Here is a 16,595-nt window from a genome sequence, read left to right on the forward strand (position 1 = left end):
CTGTTGCTGCTTTCTTGGGATATTGAGTGTTGTATTATTCCAGGATCTCAGGACAGCTCGGGCTGAGGGTCTGCAAGCTTCTGGTGTTCCCAAAGTGATCTGATCCAGGACAAAGTCTGACTGCCACCCCTATTTTAATCTCTACAAATTCTGACATAGATTTAGGTCTGAGCAACAGGAAACTGACTGTTGCTTAGACTCAGGCTCCATCACTTAGCTAGAGAACTCTGTTGGTTCAGAGTAACAGCTATATTTTCCTTCTGCCCTGGTTATTCTTATGCAGGCTTCAGATTGTGCTGGAGGTTGGAATGAGAGTTTGAGCTGCGCCAAAACTATTGTTGCTTGCTTATGAACTTGCTCCTTACTTGATGCACAGGATAGGGGCTGAGATGGCCCCTTACCCATAATGCCACCAATGGACACAGGTCCCCTCATCTTTCAATCCTGGATCTATGACCTAGGTGTCATCCTCAACTTTTCACTCTCTCCCTCTCTCTCCTCAACCAATCACTTGTCAGGCTTTTTCACTTCTTCCTCTGCAATAGATTTTTATGTGCCTATCCTCTCCTCTGATACTGCCACCACCCCAATGCAGTCCCTCTTCAGGTTATTGTAAAGATCAAAAAAGCACTTAGCATATTGCCTGGCACATAATAGGCCTTCAATAAATGCTTGTTCTCTCCCTTCACCACTTTACATATAGACTATATCAATAGCCTGCTGATTGGTCTCTTTGGCCTTAAGTCTCTCCCTACTCCAATACATCCTCCACTTAGCTGTCAGAATGATTTTCCTAAAGCACAGGCCTAATCATACAATTCCACCAATCTTGAATAAATTCTGGTCATTTCTTACTGCCTCCAAGATAAAATCTAAATTTTTCTGCTTTGCTGTTAAAGCCCTTCATAACTTAGCACTTCCTATCTTCTCAATGTTCTAATGCCTAACTCCCCATCACATACTCTGTAATCCAATGACTCTGTGGACCTTGCTATCTGTCACACATGACATGCCATCTCCTGACAGAACATTTTCCCTGGCTGTCCTTCATGGATAAAATGGTCTCCTACCTCATCTCCATCTTCTAAATTTCTAAATCATAAAAAACTCTGCAAATGTGAGGTGTTCCTCTATTTCAGAGTTTTTAAACCTGGGGTCCAGGAATTTATTTTTTTAAATGGTAATTATTTCAATATTATTCATTTCTTGTGTAATATTATGGATTTTATTGTATGCATTTAAAACATTTTTCTGAGGAATCCAACATTTTACTGGAGTGACAAATAACTCTATAACAACGACAAGAAGCTTAAGAAACCCTGCTGTAAATCTAATTAATTCATTTGGTTAATTAATTAATATGCAGTTAATTAATGCAGTAGGCAAGAGGATTTGACTTGGTGTCAGGAAGCCCTGGATTCAAATCCTGATTGAGGTACTTAGTAGCTATGTGACCCTGGGCAAGTCACTTAACCTCTCTCAGTCTCAGTTTCTTCATCTGTAAAATGAAGATAATAACAGTACCTACCTCACAAGGTTACCAAATGATATAATGTGTATAGTGTTTTGTAAGCCATAAAACATTCTATATAAATGCTAGCTATCACCATCACCACCACCACCACCATCATCATCGTTGTTGTTTTTATATCCCTATAGAGGACTATGGTAAGAAAGGGTACTATAGCGGTGTAATATTTACAAGCAGAGTTAATGGAGGGGGAAAGAGAACATTCAATGCCATTCACAGCCACATATAGACATTCATATTTTCCATAGTTTCATCTCTCCCATCTTTGATCCACTAGAGTGATTATAGTCTGAAGCATACAATTAAGCATTTGATTATCAACAGTAGCATCTTATTTATCTGGTCCAGATGATGGATAACTGAAACTTGCCCTTTTGGGCACCAAAACTAATTTTAGTTTAAACATCTGAGATGAAAATCTTTCTATAATGGATTTTAGGGTTTTCTACCTCCTTACATGGAGTTTGTACATAATTGAAGCCTTTTCTTGATGAATCAGCATCATGCCTGTGAACATCTGGGTCACAGGATTTGAAGCCAGAAGGGACTAGAGTTATAATCTAGTAGAATCCCTTCATTTTACAAAGGAAGAAACTGCTGTTCAAAGAGATGGAAGAATATAACTGAAGTCATTTAGTTAAGTGACTAGTCTACAATTAATAAGTCATAGAGCCAGGATTGGATCCCTCTGCTGTGCAATGGTGCAATGCCTTTAGATTCCACTGAGATATGTACAGCCCACTGTCCCAGCTCACTTTGTCCAAGATGGCTATGTTTTCTGTGTTTTTGTGTTCACTTCGTATGGGTTTTCTGTCTCCTCAATGTGGTTAATGTCTCTTTTCCCCACTTACCATTCCACAACCACTTTTTTAATGGACTTGTAATCTACTGTGGAGATAAGTTAGGGCTGTGTATAAAAATAAAGTCAATGGGCTCAGAATGAAGTTCATAAACCTTGGCTTTTGGATGAGATGCTAACTGTTTTTGCCTCCATTGTCTTGTCTGCTTACTTCCTGCTACTGAGTGGTATTTCAGATAGTTGAAGTTTCCAGAAGAGTGATTTCTGGCTAAGCAAGGTCTTGCTATGCTCTCGTATATTATCCTCTAATTCTTTCATTCTTCCTGGGCTTGTATACCTATTCATAACACATCTATAAGGGGCTTTATCATTGTCCAGCATTTTAAAATATATTATTTTATCAGATCCTCCTAACAACATTATAAGGTAGGAAGAGGGGTATTATTATTCTTATTTTTCAGATGAGGAAGATGAGGTTCAGGCATGTTAATTGGCTTGTCCACAGTTAGCTTCCTCACATATATCTATGTCAGGTTTATTGTCGTTCAATTGTTTTCCCAGTTGTTTTCAGTCATGTCTGACTCTTTTTTATTCCATTTGGGGTTTCCTTGGCAAAGATACTGGAGGGGTTTGCCATTTCCTTCTGCAGCTCATTTTACAGATGAGGAAACTGAGGCAAACAGGGTTAAGTGACTTGCCCTGTGTCACACAGCTAGTATGTGTCTAAGTCCAGATTTAAACTCAGGAAGATGAGTCTTGCTGATTCCAATCCCAGGGCTCTCCACTCTATCCAAACCCAGTGCTCTATTCACTTTATCCAGGCCGACTGCTCTATCCATCCATGCTGCCACCCATGTTAAAAAAAAAAAAAAACAGAACACTAAAGAAACTTAATGTCTCTTTGAGAGAAGCAGCAAGGTACAGTAGAAAGTCAAGAGGGAGCAGAAGGAAAATGAATTAGTGAGGAGTTTTCCTTGACTACAGTTGCAACTTGTGCTGTTAACACCTTCATTGCTTTCTATTTTGTCACTTCCTTACCTATGACATGACTATCTCCATATCTCTCTCCAGCACATGCATACACATTATTCACCTCAACCTTTAGGAAGCATTTGTGCTAGACACTATGAAGATACAAAGATTAAAAATTAAATAATCCCTGTCCTCAACAAGCTTATATTCTGCCTATGCCACTTTTTTCAGTGCAGTCTCCCTTACCTACTGCTTCTTTGCCACACATGCATCCTTGTTTTCTCTCTGTCTTTTTATATAAAATTGAGGATCCAACTGGGAAACCTGACTGACAGTTTTGGAGATGGCTGGGGTGTGGAACAAAGAGTGTATGAGATAGACAGAAACAGAAAGAGAAAAAGAAATGGACCCAGCAGAAGAGATGGAGACATACAGAAACAAAGAGACAGAGACAGACAGTGAGACAGAAGCAGAGCCAGAGAGAGGATAGAGGTAAGAAAGACCTCATGTAGGAAGTGACACCTGAGCTAAGCTTTACAAAAAGCTAAGAATTCTATGAGTTGGAAGTGAAGTGGGGTGTGTTCCATACACTGGGAAAGGAAAAAAAGGAACCTGCACAAAGTCACAGAGGCTAAGGCAGGAAGTGAAATGTTGGTGTATCAGTTTGACTGAACCTTAGAGTACATTAAGGGAAATAATACAGAATTTTTACAAGAGAGGTAAGGGGTGTTGGACCAGAGGGTGTGGGAGGGTGTGGGATTTAAATGCCAGGTAAATGGTTTATATTTTATCCAACTTTGAGCAATTGGCAGCCATCGAATATTTTTGAGTAACAGAGTGACAGTCAAACCTATATTTTAGGCATATGAGTTTGGCAATTCTAGGGAGGATGGATGATCTTTGGGATGCATTTTCTATTGTAAAAAAAATTCTCGGGGAGGCTAGATGGCGCAGTGGATAAAGCACCGGCCCTGGATTCAGGAGTACCTGAGTTCAAATCCAGCCTCAGACACTTGAAACTTACTAGCTGTGTGACCCTGGGCAAGTCACTTAACCCCCATTGCCCTGCCAAAAAAAAAAAATTCTCCTACATCCTAAAACCTTTTCTCAACTTCCTTCTGTTTCCTCACTTGAACTGAAAGCAGACTTTCATCTGATGACACTACTTCACCCTTAGCTATCTCTAGCAGATACTACTCTTTCCCAACCCATGGGTTCATGAAGAGAGTCATAACACTTTTTGTTAATCTCATTCTGGTCAGCCAGCATTAGTCAGTAAAGTGATACCAGGTGGGACATTAACAAATAGGTGAACCAAACATTTTGGCGGGGAGGTGGGGTATAGAGAGGAGGTTTTTTAAGAGAGGTAGGCTGAGCCTGAAGTAGGGAAGTCATGAGTTCAAATGCAGATTCAAACACTAGCCATGTGACCCTAGACAAGTCACAACCTTTGTTTGCCTCAGTTTCCTCAATTATAAAAATGGAGATAATAATAACACCAACAGTCCATAGATGGAGTGTTATATGTAGGAAAACATCAAGAAGAGCAGTCTTCTTAGATTATAGAATGTGTTGAAGGCAGTGACATGTAAGAAAATTAGAAATATAGGAAAGGTGAGGGCAGCTAGATGGCACAGTAGATAAAGCAGCGGCCCTGGATTCAGGAGGACCTGAGTTCAAATCCAGCCTCAGATACTTGACACTTACCAGCTGTGTAACCCTGGGCAAGTCACTTAACCCTCACTGCCCTGAAAAAAAATTTTTTTTAAAATAATTAGAATTAGAAATATAGGAAAGGGCTTAGTTGGAAGGACTTTAGAAGCCAAACAGAGGATTATATAAATTTGATCCTGGGGGCATTGAGGATCAATTAGAGTTTATTAAGTAGGGGAAGACACAGTTAGATTTGTGTTATAGGAAGATCAATTTGACAGCTAATTAGAGAATGGGCTGAAGTGGAGAATAGATTTAAACAAATAGGAGGCTATTATAATAGTTTATGGCCTGCACCAGGGTATTGGACTGTGTAAGTGGGGAAAAGGAGATGGATACAAGAGATATTGTGAAGATATACATGACAAGGCTTCACAACAGATTAGATACTTCCAGTGAGTGCTAGTGATAGGAGAGATAGGGAGAGGAAGAAATCAGACATGATTCCTAGATTTCCAGCCTTGGCGCCTAGAAGAATAGAACCAAAAACAGAGAAATAGAAATAGGACAAATCACAAAATGGAGCTATTTTTATTGGGAGAGAGGTGGAGAGGAGAGGAGGGAGTAAGTATTTCTAAAGCACCTACTACGTGCCAGACACTGTACTAACCACTTTACAAGAGACATATTCACTACAAACTCACCACCCTATGGAAAACATAGTCATGAATCTCTTCATACTTAACTAGGCTGATTTTGCTAGGACTCACACCCAGTCCCTTTATCTCTAAGCCTTTCTGGCTTGATGTCTTGCCAGAGCCTTCCTTTTGCTATCATTTGTTGTTGTGTCATTTTCATTCATGGCCAACTCTTCGTGACCCCATTTTGAGTTTTCTTGGTAAAGATACTGTAGTGATTTGCCATTTATTTCTTCAGCTCATTTTGCAGAGGAGGAAACTGAGGCAAACAGGGTTAAGTGACTTACCCAGGGTCACACAGCTAGTAAGTATCTGAGGCCAGATTTGAACTCAGGAAAATGAGTCTTCTTAACTCCAAGCCTAACTCTCTATCCATTGTGCCACCTAGCTACTATAATAGCCTTTAAGAAGCCAGCATCAACCGCCAACAAAGCATCAGAGTAGGACTTAGTAAAGAAATGGACACTTGGAAAAAGAAGCTTTTAAAGAATATTTCTTTTCTCCACTAAAATCATGGTTGGAACAGCACAAAATTAACCCAAATATTTTCATCTTATCAACTTTAGCATGGAAGAGAGTCAATATAGTTATGCATGTCTTATCCTCAATTAAGTTTATGATAGATATGAGTCCATGTAAGATGGATGGGTCTACTTGGACTATCCAAATATATCATGCAGCTAGTGGATGGCAGGGACAGATACCTCTAGAAGCTGACCTCCCTATCTCTAAGTGATGCTTCGGTTTCCATTTTAAGAGAAGCACCAAAAATGCTATCATCTCTCACTTGCTCTTTCCCTCATACATCTCCAAGAGGAGTATGCGACTAGAGTTTTAGCAATCTACCTCCTCAAATATTGCTTATCTTTGGTTATGAGTCTGGTTCAGAGCAAAAGTTGCTTCCCCAATCACTTGTAAGGGGATGTAGGACTCTAAGGTGGAGCCAAGATAGCAGAATAGCAAGAAGAAATAAGGTACATGTCTCCCATCATTTTTTTCAAAAGGAAAGGAAACTTCCAAATAGATCTAGAAAATGCAGTGACTGAATCTTGATTGGAAAACCCAAGGAAAAAAACAACAACATGGTAAGTCGTTTTTCCAACTGAGGTAGGCAAAGGGAGACAGAGACATCTGTGAACATTGGGGATGGGGTGTCCAGGAGCATACTATGTGGAGCATTCCAGTGTAAGGAGAGTATGGTCAATCCCTCACTCAATCAGTAACCATTTATTAAGCTCCTACTATGTTCCAAGATCTATACTAAGCAGGAGTGTGCTACATGGATCATTTCAGTGCAAAGAGAGGCTACTTACTCACTCAGTCCATCAACTGACAAACATTTATTGAGCCCCTACTGTATGTCAGACATTGTGTTAAGTGCTTGGGATACAAAAGAGGCAAAAGATATTCCCTATCCTCAGGAAGGTTACAATCTAATGGGGGAGACAACATGCAAATGACTATATACAAAGCAAGCTATATACAGGATAAATAGGAAATAATGAGAGGGAAAGGACTAGAGTTAAAAGTGGTTGGGGATGGCTTCCTGTAGAAGGTGAGATTTTAGTTGTGACTCAAAGGGAGCAAGGGAGTTCAATATTTGGAACGAAGTAGGGAGTGAGTGTTCCAGGCAAGGAGGTGAGTCTGAAAAAAAAATGCCCTAGAGCCAAAAGAGTGAAAGCAGACAAAGAAAGAACCTGCTCTTTAGGGTGACAGTCCAGGGTGAGGAGTATGGACCCTAGCCTATGGACCCAGCAAAGGGTGAGTTCAGAAACAAGCAGCATACGTGTGGCTCAGACATCCAGAAGGAGATCTCAATTCCAGCTCCTAGCTCAGTCTGAAACCTGCACAGGAAAAATAGGGTAGGAGTCCCAGACCAAATAGAAGTATCTGGTTCTGTTGCTCTGAAACAGCAAAACTTTCTAGCTGGTTGGCTGTGGCTAAGTCTAGCAGTAGTCAGTTTCCTGTTGCTCAAACCCAGGAAACTTGCAGAGTTCAGATCAGAGACTTTGTTCTGAATCAGAGCACCTTGGGAGTATTGAAAGCTTTCAGGTTCCCATCCTGAGTCGTACTCTAGATCCTGGTATAACACAATGCTCAATACTCCCAGAAAGCAGCAACAGAACCAGCCCAGACTTTCCCTCCAGAAGTGCAAAAAACCTGAGCTTAACATGAGGTCCAAAATCAGAATGTAAGCTGGAAGAATAAATAAATGAAGCAAAAGAAAAAGGAATCCCACCATAAAAAGCTATTACAGTGACAGGGATATTCAAGACACAAACCCAGAAGAAGAAACTGACTCCAAAATATTTACAAGCAAAGTGTCAAAAAAAAAAAAAGCACAGTGTGAAAACAAATTCAAGTAGAATTACTGGGGAAAATAAAGCAAGAGTTTTAAAGAGCTAGAACTGTTCTTATAGATGAGATATAAGTGCTAGAAGAAAACATTGGAAAAGAACTGAAAACTATGGAAGAAAAATTAGAAAGAAAATTAACAGATTAATATAAAAGGTACTAAACCCTGCCCAATCAACAAACTCCCTGAAAATTGGAATGGATCGAATATAATAAATCCATGAGACCAGAGATATTAAAGCAAAAACAAAACCTAAAAAATGAAGAAAATGTAAGTTGTTGTAAAAACAAGTGACTTGAAAAACAGATAAAGTAGAAAAATATTAAGAATAATTGAACTATCTGAAAACTATGACCAAAAAAGTTCTCTCAAGATATTTCATCATATTTTAAAATGTTTTAAAAAGAAAACTTCCCAGATATCTTAGAAGTAGAGAACAAAGTAGAAATAGAACCCACCAATTACCAGCTGAAAGAAACACCAAAATGAAAACTCTCAGGAACATTATAGCTAAAAACCAGGGCTTCCAGGTCAATCAAAAATATTAAAAGCATCCAGAAAGAAATAATTCAAGTACCAAGAAGCCACATTCAGGATCACATACAATTTATCATAAAGGAGTAAAGATCTTGGACACTATTTCAGAAGGCAAAGGATAGAGGCTCACAATCAAATGACTTAGCCAGCAAAAGTGAATGTAATTCTATACAGAGTGGGAGAAATGGATCTTTAATAAAATAGAGGGCTTCTGAGCATTCCTGGTAAAAAGATGGAATGACTAGAGTTCCACAGAAACTTACAAGTTCAAACACAGAAATTAAGCAAAACTTAAAGAGGTAAACATAAACAACCATAAAGGACTAAACAAGGATAAATTACTTATATTCTAATATGGAGATATGATACATGTGTCACCTGTGAACTCTATCATCATCATGATTCATAGGAAGTGCAATGAGACAGAAGACTTTGGAATGATTTCTGTTATATCTCAGTGATCTTAAAAAGAAGAATGGAAAGAAAGTAAGATTACTCTAAATGGAGGAGGGAAGGGAAAGGAAAATAGGGGAAATTATCTCCATAATCAGGATGTGCAAGTAGAAATCTATATAAACACAGAGAAAGGGGTTGGAGGAGTGGCTGACATTTGAACCACATTCTCATCTGAACTGGTTAAAGGAGAGAATACACATCTGCTCATCAGGGGAATAGGAAGAAAAGAAAAGGAACAATTAGAGGGAGAGTAGATTGAGGGAAAGATTAGTTCTAGGCAAAACAAACCATAACTAAAGATACACGAACATATTTATAGCTCTCTGAAGTGGCAAAGAATTACAATCTGAGGGGTATCCATAAATTGGGAATGGCTGAACAAATTATAACATATGAAAGGGCAAAATACAATTGTGCTATAAGAAATGATGAAGGGAATTGTTTCAGAGAAACCTGAAAAGACTTGTAAAAACTGATATTATGTGAAATGAACAGAACCCAGAAAGCAATTTATTCAATTACAACAATATTGTAAAGACAAACAATGCTGAAACACTTAAGAACTCTGATCAGTGTCATCAATAACTATGATTCCAGAGGATTATTGATGAAACACACTACCTACCTCCTGATAGAGATGTGATGAACTCAGAGTACAAATTGAAACATGATTTTTGGGGACATGAACAATGGAGACATTTGCTTTGCTTTATTATATGTTTTCAACGGGTTTTATTTTTCTTTTATTCTTATTTAGAGGGAATGGAGAAGGGGGAGGAAGGAAAGGTGAATTTTTGCTGAATAAAAAAAGTTAACCTTTAAAAGGGGGAAATGTAATCCCATAACAAGCAATCACCTAAGCATATTGAATGTGTGACAAGCACAATGATAGATGCTGTGAGGTACACAGAAAAGTACAAAGAACTGGCCCTGCCCTCATGTGGCATATAGCCTAGTTACAAAGAAACAAAACCAACCTAAGAGAAACAATGGGAGAATGAATAATTGTTAAACCACAATGTGCAGACTCTAAGTGTAATAGAAGTTCTGAGTTTAGCTTGGAGAAGTCAAGGAAGGCTGCCTAGAGGGTCAAGGACTTGCAGTACAAGAAACATTAAATGGAAGTGAGGGAAATATTTTTTTTAGGGGAACTAGCATGATAAAAAGCATGGAAATAGGAATGAGTTGTGTGTGTGTGTGTGTGTGTGTGTGTGTGTGTGTGTGTGTGTGTGTAGGGGCAGACTGAATGTAGTATGTGTGTGAGTGTGGTATGTGTAGTATGGTGGGTGGGGGGTGTATTGGGGGTGAGGGGTGGGGTTTATAGAGCAAGTGGCATGAAGAGAGCATCCTAACTGGAATGAAGGGTGGAAGTTTGAAACATAGTCATCTCATTGCAATGATTATACTCAGTACAAAGACTTCCCTGAAAACCCAAATCTTAAAGAAAGTCAGTCATCCAGAATGACTGGATCTCTTTTAAGCCCACCCCTAATTTTTAAATTCCAGGAATGGACTTTTTGACCAGGTTGAAAGTTATTCATTAACATTTATAAGGTGAGAAAGCTATGTGTATTGTTACACTGAAAATATAAACACACACATATATTTGTGCTGATATAATATAAAATATACATGTACTAAAATATGATTTAAGGAAAATAATTGACACTAAGTAAAATCACTCAATGAGGGGATAAATTTAATGGAATAATGGAAATAACATGTATATAAAAATACAGACTAAACCTGGAACTTGGGGATGATGAAACTCCCTCTACCAATGCAGCACCTTTTCTGTAATTTGCCTAGAAGACTAGAAGGTTAAGTGACTTGTGCAAGGTCACGCAGCAAGTATATATTAGAAGTAGGACTTGAATAAATGTCTTCTTGTCTCCAAAGTCAAATCTCTATCCATAATATGACATTGCCTTTCTTGGGTATATACATCATATATTTACTTGTACATGGTATGCTATTTACAAAGTCCTTTACACATATTATAATTAGAAAGAAGTCGTGGATATTCATGGATATTCTTATGGTAACTCAATAAAATGATTAGAAGTAAATGAAAAATTTTAAATGAATACCCTTATGTTCTGGGGAAGAAACAGCATAGATTCATTGTGGCTTGAAATTTAGTGTAAAAACCTAACCCGGCCCAACTTAGCCTGAGATAATTTTAGGCTGTGCCTCTGCCCAGTTTGGCTCCTGGGAATTAGAGAAAAATACGGGATAAGGAAGGTTTGGTTTTTTCCCAAGCTGAATGATACTGAGTCAGTCCTGAAAGGTATTTAATGAGGTTTCATGTTCTAAAGATAACTCAGTTTTTGTTAGTCACAGAGAGAAGATAAAGGACCTAGCAGGTGGAAAGTTAGCTGCCTTATGCTAGAATGCCTGGGCCCAAAGCCAGGACTGTTTAATTACTTTGGGAGATTATGATGCTCACCCATAAAGTCCTCAAAGGCCAAAATGTCCTGAAAGAGAACCTTTACTAAAGAATGATCTAATTCATTCCCCACATGTAGCTGTAAAGCAGCTGACCAGCAGCTGGTTGTCTACCTTTCCCGCCGCCACCTGAAGATTTGAGTATTCCTTCTTGTAGCTATAATCTCCCAAACATCTTCCTCTCTTCTCTGCTGTATCCTCTCTTACAATAAGTCACCATAATGGCACTCAGTTCTTGGGCCAGCATTCCTCCATATACAACAACTACCTTATTTTGGTCAGTGATATTAGGTAAGGGGAAAGATAGACAGGAGGGGGAGGGAGAGAGGGAGGGAGAGAGACAGACAGAGAGAGGAAGGGAGGGAGGGAGAGAGAAAGACAGAGAGATACAGAGAGAGATAGAAAGACAGAGAGATGGGGAGAGGGAGGGAAGGAGGGAGATAGAGGGAGGGGGGAGAGAGAGCGAAGGAGGGAGGGAGGGAGGGAAGGAGGGAGGGAGGGAGGGAGGGAGGGAGGGAGAGAGTGCCTTTGAAGATTATTCTTAATTATTTCTATTGGTCTAAGTACTTTTACACATTCTGCTGAGGCCAGTTTGTTCTTTGTCCATAATCTTTATGCCCAGGAACATCTGTATTTCCTCTTCTTTCTTAACCCTTTGTAACTGGTGAAACAGGCACACTTATCCATTGTTGGCATAGCTGTGATTGGAATTGATTTTGGAATTTTGGAAATTAATCCCCTTTCCAAATTTCTTTTGTATTTAAAGTCTGTCTCTGTCTCTCTATCTCTATCTATCTGTCTCTGTCACTTTCCCTCTGTCCCTCTGTCTCACTGTCTCTCTGTCTCTCTCTAACCTCCCCTCTCACTTTCTCTGACCCAGTTGTCTCATTCCTCAGTGTTTTTATTCTCTAGACACACGTCCACTTTGTCTCTAATAAGGGAGACAGAGAGCGCCTCATTTTTATCCAATTGTCTGCTGTGCAAACCTGTACTCTTATCAGTGTAGGCATCCCCTGAATCGATGTAGGTGGACAACACATGCATGCTTTCTCATCCTGTGCAATTTTTATAAACCTTATCCCATAGATATGTTGAGTGTTTTCAATTAATATTTCCTAAAACAAAACATTTCCAACATTACGATGATTTTGGTTAGATGTTGAAATACTACAGAGAAAAACTACAAGTTATCTAAAAATACGAAGCCTCATGTATTTTTCAAAATTAATAATCACACACCATGAGAATTCAGCAAAATAAAAAGTAATAAAAGCAATATCTATCATCATAACAAAAGGGCAAATGAAACCCACTCTTCCTGCTATTACTGGATAGAGTTCAAGAAATGCCCAGGGACAAGATAGCGTCTTGTTCATGGAACAGTCAAGAGAGCGCCAGATCCAGTACAGAAACTTTAATGTAAATGAAGATCTCAAACACAACAAATCACTCAAAAACAAATGTTGCATGACCCCTGACAAGAGATATGAAATAACATCTCCCTCTGATCCTTTGCATACCTAGATGTTCCATGGGTGTGGAAGCTTGCATTTGTTTTCAGATTTTTGCTCATCATGAGGAATAGAAGAAGAGATGTCCAAGTATGTCATGAAACAGTTTCTTCTTCCACTTGGCCAAGCAATGAAAGAAAGGCCCACTCCTTGAATTATTTAGCTGCAACTTCCTTGGTCTTCTGGCTTCATTTATCATACAATATTGTTTTTATTTGTTTGTTTGTTTGTTTGTTTGTTTTTTGGTTTGTTTGGGGTTTTTTTGGAAGAGCAATGAGTGTTGAGTGACTTGTCCAGGGTCACACAGCTAGTAAGTGTCAAGTGTCTGAGGCCAGATTTGAACTCAGGTCCTCCTGAATCCAGAGCCAGTGCTTTATCCACTGCTCCACCTAGCTGCCCCCTATTGCTTTGATTCAGTTCTGCCAATACAAAGTAATTCTTTGATCATTACAAAAAGAACTCACATTTATAATACCTACAGTTATGTTAATGTTTATAGATAATTTTTAAACTGTTATTCTTAGCCTTTGCCTCCTTTCCAATATTCAACCACTATCTCTATAGAAGTAGAAAGGGGCTTCATAGGACTGAAAGTCATTTTTAATTGAGAAAAACCTAAGAACAGTGAATATGTCCTTAGTGTACCTAGGCTGAGTGACAGACTCAACTTAATGTAGTTTGGGGCCCACTGTGAGAGTGTAGTTTAATTAGGATAATTAGATCCTACATCTAAACCGAGAAGGGACCTCAGAAGTCATCTAGTCCAACTTCTTATTTTACAGAGGAAGAAACTGGGTCCCAGATATTTTTTGACTCCCCTAAGATTACCTAGTTAATGCTAGAGGCAGGATTTGAAAACAGTTCCTCTGACTCTGGAGAGTAAATATTAACAAAATACATATACAAAATCAAAGAGAGTTTTGTAATTTGTTTTCCTTCCCCCCAAAAAGCTTTATTCCCTATCATAAAATTTTATCATAAGACTTTTCTCTAGCTCCAGAAGGGGAAATTATGCTCTTTCTGGTGAGGCCCTACTTGGGATATTCATAGACTTAACAAAACTAATGATGCTGTCAGCTGAATTTAGTCTCAAACCAATGGTAAGAGATAATAAACCAATCGTGATCTCAGACAAACCCAAAGCAAAAATAGACCTAATTAAAAGAGAGAATCAAGGAAAATACATTTTACTAAAAAGTACCATAGACAATGAAGTAATATCAAAACAATTTTACAAGTTTCTCTAATAAAGGCCTTATTTCTTAACTATATAGGAAATTGAGTCAGATTTATAAAAATAAGAGCTATTCCCCAAATGATAAAGGGTCAAAGGATATGAACACACAACTTTCAGAAGAATTCAAAATTATCTATAGTCATAAAAATGCTCTAAATCACTATTGATCAGAGAAATGCAAATTAAAACAATTCTGGGGTACCACCTTACACCTAACAGAAATGGCAAATGCTGGAGGGGTTGAGGTAAAATAGGTACACTAATAAATTGTTGCTAAAGTTATGAACTAGTCCAAACATTCTGGAGAACAATTTGGAACTATGCCAAAGGGCTATAGAAACTCTACATACCCTTTGATCTAACAATACCAATATTATATGTACCCCAAAGAGATAAAGGAAAATAGAAAATTAATGTATACACAAATATTTATATTAGCTCTTTTTGTGGTGGTAAAGAATTGGGAAATTGGGGGAATGCTCATCAATTGTGGAATGGCTGAACAAGTTGTGTCATATGACTGTGATGAAATTCTATTGAGGAGGATGGTGGTTTCTCAAATAACATGGGAAGACCTCTCTGAACTGATGCAAAGTGAAGTGAGAGGAACCAATAGAGCATTGTGCACAGTAACAGCAATATTATGAGGATAATCAACTATGAAAGATTTAGCTAATCTGATTAATACAATGATCCAAGACAATTCCAAAGGACTCACAATAAAAACAAAAAATGCTATTCACCACCAGAGAAAGAATTGATGAACTCTAAATACAAATTGAAATATAAATTTCTTGATTTCTTTTTTTTTGCAATTTGGCTAATATGGAAATATATTTTGCATAATTTCACATGTAAAATTTATATCACTTTGCTCATCTTCTCAGATGGTGGGGGAGAGATGGCAGAGAGAGAGAATTTGGAATTCACAATTTAAAAAATAAAAGAGGGTTAAAACAAATAAATAATACATTTATTCTTACAGTAGGAGGTGAGGAAAAGACAGAAAATGGATCCAAGAGAAGAGCTAACATTGTGGAAATGCCTGTGAAACAACTTCAATGAATCACTGAACTTTTCACCCATGCCTAAAGAGAAGACACTGAAGCAAAGATAATTTCCTAGCACCATGTTTCAGAAGGATCTATTTTTCTCATTGCTATCTTTATGTTTGAAATGTTTAAATCTTAAATAACTGAATTGTGTTTTGAATGTTTATGTAGTTATTTGTTATCCAATTTTTAAGCATTTTTCTAGGCCCCATGACTTTTAGAAGCAGCTCCTGGCTTTTATTATTTATAGAGTCACATATTTTCTCAACTGTTACTTTCGGTAAATCAAGATGATAAGCCACCCCAAAAGATCATACTGTTATTCCCCCTACCTTCAGCCATCTAATACTGATGTTTCTTCATTATTCTTAAACTCCCCTAATCAAGAGAGTACACAGGGGCAGCTAGGTAGCGCTGTGGATAGAGCACCAGCCCTGGAGTCAGGAGTACCTGAATTCAAATCCGGCCTCAGACACTTAACACTTACTAGCTGTGTGACCCTGGGCAAGTCACTTAACCCCAATTGCCTCACTAAAAAAAAAAAAAAAAAAAAGAGAGAGAGTACACAGAGCTTCACATGGCAACAAGTTTTGGCATCTAATAATCAGGATTTTTAATATTTGCATGAAAACCAAACTACTCTTTTATTGTTTGGTGCATATGTGCATTGATTTGTCATTGCTGAATGTTTACACCAGTGTTTAACATTCTCCGAATGCTGATTTTTTCCTATACTTGCAGACCATTTTTAAACTACAGTTCAGTACACTGAGTATATGACCTAGAAACTGGGGAAGAAAACAACTACAACTATGAATTTTTTCTGTTTCATATTTTAATCTTGGCTTTTGAATTCAATGATAGGCTCTTTAAATATAAGAACTTTGTATTAATGAGCTATCTCCACGTGTCAAAATCCTGACCATCTTTCAAGACCAAGATCAAGTGCCTCTTGAAATATAAAGTCCTCCTTAATGCTTAAATGGATGTAACATCTCCTTCTTTTGAATCCCCATAGTAATTCAATTCAATACACAAATGGCTCTATAAGCTCCTCATTTTGGATGTTCCCTCCAAGGATGCATACCCTGACCCATCAGTTGCTTGCCCATCCTATGGTATTCTTCTATAAATATTCCTATAAGTTCACCAGAGATTCAACCCAATGTGCTAGGGGCTTTCCTTGAGTCCTTCTGACAATGAAAGGGTACCAGTGGAGCGAGCTCTCTGGCTGTCCACTTGTTCTCTTTTACCCTTACCCTAGGAGCAGGCCATTGTCTTATCTTACAATTCATTGATGATGTATTTTCCTTTTATTCTTTTTAAAATTTATTTTATTTTTAAT

This window comes from Dromiciops gliroides, chromosome 3, assembly GCF_019393635.1.
Source record: "Dromiciops gliroides isolate mDroGli1 chromosome 3, mDroGli1.pri, whole genome shotgun sequence".
NCBI lineage: Eukaryota > Metazoa > Chordata > Mammalia > Microbiotheria > Microbiotheriidae > Dromiciops > Dromiciops gliroides.